The sequence below is a fragment of the Oncorhynchus keta genome, chromosome 20 (assembly GCF_023373465.1).
Source record: "Oncorhynchus keta strain PuntledgeMale-10-30-2019 chromosome 20, Oket_V2, whole genome shotgun sequence".
Lineage (NCBI taxonomy): Eukaryota > Metazoa > Chordata > Actinopteri > Salmoniformes > Salmonidae > Oncorhynchus > Oncorhynchus keta.
Window position 1 is genome coordinate 39,514,501 of NC_068440.1, and position 6,978 is coordinate 39,521,478.

The following is a 6,978-nucleotide window of genomic DNA, read 5'->3' on the forward strand; positions in this document are numbered from 1 at the left end:
TAGAGCCAACACAGATGCCAAACAGCTCGCTGTCCTTGTACTCTTGGATTTAAGTGCTGCATTCGACACCGCTGACCTTGATGTCGTGTGGCGCAGTGGTCTAAGGTACCGAATCGCAGTGCAAGGTGTCACTGCAGCGCCTGCTTTGAATCAAGGCTGCATCACAGCTGGCTACGACAGGGAGTCTCACAGGGCGGTACACAATTGGCCCAGTGTTGTCTGGGTTTTTGGCTCGGATAGGCCGTCATTGTAAACGAGAATTTGTTCTAAAACTGACTTGCCTGGTTAAATAAAATACAACTTGAATGTCCTTCTGGACAGACTGGAGAGAATTGTCCTCTCTGGTCCAGTTCTAAATTGGTTTTGTCATAAAGGTGAATGCACCAATGTGTAAGTCGCTCTGGATAAGAACATTGGTTTAGGACCTATTTAACTGGTTGAGAGGTGTTTGTCGCCCTCATTGAACGTGACTCAGAGAAAATACGTATGACACTTGGTGGTTCCATGTTTGGTTAGAGGACAGTTCTATTACTGTACCTGGCCACGCCCACAACTGTACCTGGCCACGCCCACAACTGTACCTGGTCACGCCCACTGGTTAGAGGACAGTTATATTACTGTGCCTGGCCACGCCCACAACTGTACCTGGCCACGCCCACTGGTTAGAGGACAGTTATATTACTGTACCTGGCCACGCCCACAACTGTACCTGGCCACGCCCACTGGTTAGAGGACAGTTCTATTACTGTACCTGGCCACGCCCACAACTGTACCCACCACGCCCACTGGTTAGAGGACAGTTCTGGCCTGGCCACGCCCACTGGTTAGAGGACAGTTCTATTACTGTACCTGGCCACGCCCACAACTGTACCTGGCCACGCCCACTGGTTAGAGGACAGTTCTATTACTGTACCTGGCCACGCCCACTGGTGGTTAGAGGACAGTTCTATTACTGTACCTGGCCACGCCCACTGGTTAGAGGACAGTTCTATTACTGTACCTGGCCACGCCCACAACTGTACCTGGCCACGCCCACTGGTTAGAGGACAGTTCTATTACTGTACCTGGCCACGCCCACAACTGTACCTGGCCACGCCCACTGGTTAGAGGACAGTTCTATTACTGTACCTGGCCACGCCCACAACTGTACCTGGCCACGCCCACTGGTTAGAGGACAGTTCTATTACTGTACCTGGCCACGCCCACTGGTTAGAGGACAGTTCTATTACTGTACCTGGCCACGCCCACTGGTTAGAGGACAGTTCTATTACTGTACCTGGCCACGCCCACTGGTTAGAGGACAGTTCTATTACTGTACCTGGCCACGCCCACTGGTTAGAGGACAGTTCTATTACTGTACCTGGCCACGCCCACTGGTTAGAGGACAGTTCTATTACTGTACCTGGCCACGCCCACTGGTTAGAGGACAGTTCTATTACTGTACCTGGCCACGCCCACTGGTTAGAGGACAGTCCTATGAGAGAAGGAGAGGTATGCAGGTTTCGTAATGTGTATATTAGAGACTGGCTGGGGGAGGTATGCAGGTTATGTGTATATTAGAGTAGAGACAAAGCACATTGTGCTGTACCAAGAGTCATGCATGTCTGAAATGTGCTGTAGAAATAAAGCTTGATTTGATTTGATGTGGTGCTTCTACACCTGCATTGCTTGCTGTTTGGGGTTTTAGGCTGGGTTTCTGTACAGCACTTTGAGATATCAGCAGATGTACGAAGGGCTATATAAATTCATTTGATTTTATTTGATTTTGATTTGAAAAACTTTAGAGTTCATTTAGGAAAGTCTGTTCCATTCAGAAAAAGCTGAAGGATAAAGGGTCTTTGATGATACATGTGGAGACACCGTCATCACTAGCACAGAACGGCTGTCCATCAGACTGTTAAATAGCCATCACTAGCACAGAACGGCTGTCCATCAGACTGTTAAATAGCCATCACTAGCACAGAAAGGCTGTCAATTTTAACTACCCCAAAGCCCAGTCATCAGACTGTTAAATAGCCATCACTAGCACAGAAAGGCTGTCCATCAGACTGTTAAATAGCCATCACTAGCACAGAAAGGCTGTCCATCAGACTGTTAAATAGCCATCACTAGCACAGAAAGGCTGTCCATCAGACTGTTAAATAGCCATCACTAGCACAGAAAGGCTGTCCATCAGACTGTTAAATAGCCATCACTAGCACAGAAAGGCTGTCCATCAGACTGTTAAATAGCCATCACTAGCACAGAAAGGCTGTCCATCAGATGATTAAATAGCCATCACTAGCACAGAAAGGCTGTCCATCAGACTGTTAAATAGCCATCACTAGCACAGAAAGGCTGTCCATCAGACTGTTAAATAGCCATCACTAGCACAGAACGGCTGTCCATCAGACTGTTAAATAGCCATCACTAGCACAGAACGGCTGTCCATCAGACTGTTAAATAGCCATCACTAGCACAGAACGGCTGTCCATCAGACTGTTAAATAGCCATCACTAGCACAGAAAGGCTGTCCATCAGACTGTTAAATAGCCATCACTAGCACAGAACGGCTGTCCATCAGACTGTTAAATAGCCATCACTAGCACAGAACGGCTGTCCATCAGATGGTTAAATAGCCATCACTAGCACATAACGGCTTTTATCTTGACCTTTATTTAACCAGGCAAGTCAGTTAAAGAACAAATTCTTATTTTCAATGATGGCCCAGGAACAGTGGGTTAATTGCCTGTTCAGGGAGAGAACGACAGGTCAGGGGTTTGAACTTGCAACCTTGCGGTTACTAGTCCAACGCTCTAACCACTAGGCTACCCTGATGGACCATCAGACTATTAAGTAGCCATCACTAACACAGGCTGCTGCTTATATACACAGACTTGAAATCATTGGCCACTTTAGTAAATGGATCACTAGTCACTGTCACTTTAATAATGTTTACATATCTTGCATTACTCATCTCACATGTATATACTTCATTCTATCCTATTCTACTGTATCTTAGTCTATGTATAACTCATCTCATATGTATATATACTGTATTCTATTCTACTGTATCTTAGTCTATGTATAACTCATCTCATATGCATATACTGCATTCTATACTATTCTACTGTATCTTATTCTATGCCACTCTGAGATTGCTCGTCCAAATATTTATATATTCTTAATTCCATTCCTTTACCTAGATGTGTGTGTGTATTGGGTAGTCGTTGTGGAATTGTTCGATTACTTGTTAGATACTGCTGCACTGTCGGAATTAGAAGCACAAGCATTTTGATACACGTGTATGTGACCAATAAAATTAGATTTGATTTGAAACACTGGCTGAAAAGACAATTTGTCCTTATGAATATGACTAACGCTGAGCTGTACCTTCTGTAGCTCAGTTGGTAGAGCATGGCGCTTGTAACGCCAGGGTAGTGGGTTCGATTCCCGGGACCACCCATACGTAGAATGTATGCACACATGACTGTAAGTCGCTTTGGATAAAAGCGTCTGCTAAATGGCATATATTATTATTATTATATATAGAACAAGCGTCAAGATTACTGCACCTGTACATCAAATCAAATCAAATTTATTTATATAGCCCTTCGTACATCAGCTGATATCTCAAAGTGCTGTACAGAAACCCAGCCTAAAACCCCAAACAGCAAACAATGCAGGTGTAAAAGCACGGGCTTTTACATAGCCCACCTATAATTTAGCCCAAACAACTACCTCTTTCCCAACTGTATTTAATTTATTTATTTATTTTGCTCCTTTGCACCCCATTATTTTTATTTCTACTTTGCACATTCTTCCATTGCAAAACTACCATTCCAGTGTTTTACTTGCTATATTGTATTTACTTCGCCACCATGGCCTTTTTTGCCTTTACCTCTTTTCTCACCTCATTTGCTCACATTGTATATAGACTTGTTTCTACTGTATTATTGACTGTATGTTTGTTTTACTCCATGTGTAACTCTGTGTCGTTGTATCTGTCGAACTGCTTTGCTTTATCTTGGCCAGGTCACAACTTGCCAACCTGGTTAAATAAAGGTGTTCTCAACTTGCCTACCTGGTTAAATAAAGGTGAAATAAATAAATAAATAAATAAATAAAGAGTATTTTTTTGTTTGAAGTAGGAACAGAAAAAAAAAATGTGTATTTTAGCTGACGCTCTTATTCAGAGTGACTTTCAAGGACTCATTGACATAATTGTTTTCACCCTGTCGGCTCGGGGATTCGAAGGAGTGACCTTTCAGTTAATGGCCCCGTCACTCTTCACCCCTAGGCTTCATTCCGCCCTGTCAATGAATACCTACGTCTATACTTTATGAGTGCCTATAGGGAGGAGAACCTAGGGGAGAATTTCAATTGAGGAGCCTTGTCTCTGTGCGTTCCTCGTCTTTTACTCAAAACCCATTGGGTGAGAACGTCAGAGGGGAGGGACCGGTCTCACCATCTCATCCAATGGGTTTTGAGAAGGAGACGGAATCAAGAAGAGAGGACGGGAAGAGTCAAGGAAATGCAATTGACATTCTCCCAATGAATATGGTCTGTTTTCATATTGCATAAATCCTATGCAAGAACAATAGGAGAAGCGTGACATAATGGTATTTTATTCAGCACAGAATCTATCATCTTCATGACCCCTGACCTTTTACTGTTGGGGGTTAACTTTACTCTCTCTAGATAATGTCCGCGATTACTGATTCATTGACACATATTTACTTTGTTTCAAGCATGTTGTCCGTGTTTTGTAAAACATGGCACTTGGATAGGCCTACCAATGCCAAGTTGATTTTCTGGCACACATATAGGACAACGTATCAGTGGAGGTAATGGGCGGGGTCAATTTGCAGTCAATCAGGAAGTAAATTGAAAGTCCAATTCCATTTTTTTTTTTTTTTTTTTTTTTTTTACTCTTTGGAGGCAATGAGCAATTAATATAATATAATATTAATGATATAATAATTAGAATTGATATTGGAATTGCAGTTTACCTTCTTTATTGACTGAATAGAAAAATAATAGTTATAAATAATTATAGAAATAATTGTCCGCAACCAAGGTGGTGCTGCAACACTAAACTGTGCTCTTTTATTAAATGTTAACTGTAACACTCTACTCTCTATTTCAAATGTTCTTATTTTTACTGAAACAATACATTGATATTATTCCTGTTTAGATATATTGTTTCCCAATAAACAGTTTTATTTAATTAAGATCGTGTTTTGATGAAATTACAGTATATTGAGTTGCCACAACTTAATTGGTTTTAAGCGTGTTGAGTTTTCTATAGGATTAGTGCATTCGGTTTCCTTAAACCAGTTGATCGCCAAGGCATTCCATAGTCGATCACAAAACATTTTCTGCCACAAAACAACGATAAAGACTTGCTTTACTATTTTCTTTCGTCATTTTTGGGGGGGGGGGGTTTGCACTGTTGGAGGCACTTGGTGCACTTGATTCAACAGCCCTCGTGCCAGGAAGGTAAAGCGTCCTCTTTTTGAACCATGTAATGTGTCTGAAGGTAGAACTCCACCTACCTGGCAGGCCCAGAGAACAAATCAAGTGCACCTAACGGTCTACCGCTGGCCAATCATATGCTGTAGCTCAGCTCAATGTTTTTTGCACAGTTTTATTGGACTGTAAAAAGAAGTCTTGAACGCGCAGCAAAGTTGATATTGTGAGAGTTCAAAATGTTTAAAACCATGACTAGAGAGAGACTCGAATGCAGCAGCAAAGTGATAATGTATTGGGCCAATAGCCTACTGAGCATAGCCAATATGCAGTGATAATGTATTGGGCCAATAGCCTACTGAGCATAGCCAATATGCAGTGATAATGTATTGGGCCAATAGCCTACTGAGCATAGCCAATATGCAGTGATAATGTATTGGGCCAATAGCCTACTGAGCATAGCCAATATGCAGTGATAATGTATTGGGCCAATAGCCTACTGAGCATAGCCAATATGCAGTGATAATGTATTGGGCCTATAGCCTACTGAGCATAGCCAATATGCAGTGATAATGTATTGGGCCAATAGCCTACTGAGCATAGCCAATATGCAGTGATAATGTATTGGGCCAATAGCCTACTGAGCATAGCCAATATGCAGTGATAATGTATTGGGCCAATAGCCTACTGAGCATAGCCAATATGCAGTGATAATGTATTGGGTCTATAGCCTACTGAGCATAGCCAATATGCAGTGATAATGTATTGGGCCAATAGCCTACTGAGCATAGCCAATATGCAGTGATAATGTATTGGGCCAATAGCCTACTGAGCATAGCCAATATGCAGTGATAATGTATTGGGCCTATAGCCTACTGAGCATAGCCAATATGCAGTGATAATGTATTGGGCCTATAGCCTACTGAGCATAGCCAATATGCAGTGATAATGTATTGGGCCAATAGCCTACTGAGCATAGCCAATATGCAGTGATAATGTATTGGGCCAATAGCCTACTGAGCATAGCCAATATGCAGTGATAATGTATTGGGCCTATAGCCTACTGAGCATAGCCAATATGCAGTGATAATGTATTGGGCCAATAGCCTACTGAGCATAGCCAATATGCAGTGATAATGTATTGGGCCAATAGCCTACTGAGCATAGCCAATATGCAGTGATAATGTATTGGGCCTATAGCCTACTGAGCATAGCCAATATGCAGTGATAATGTATTGGGCCAATAGCCTACTGAGCATAGCCAATATGCAGTAATAATGTATTGGGCCAATAGCCTACTGAGCATAGCCAATATGCAGTGATAATGTATTGGGTCAATAGCCTACTGAGCATAGCCAATATGCAGTGATAATGTATTGGGCCAATAGCCTACTGAGCATAGCCAATATGCAGTGATAATATGCAGTGATTGGGGTCAATAGCCTACTGAGCATAGCCAATATGCAGTGATAATGTATTGGGCCAATAGCCTACTGAGCATAGCCAATATGCAGTGATAATGTATTG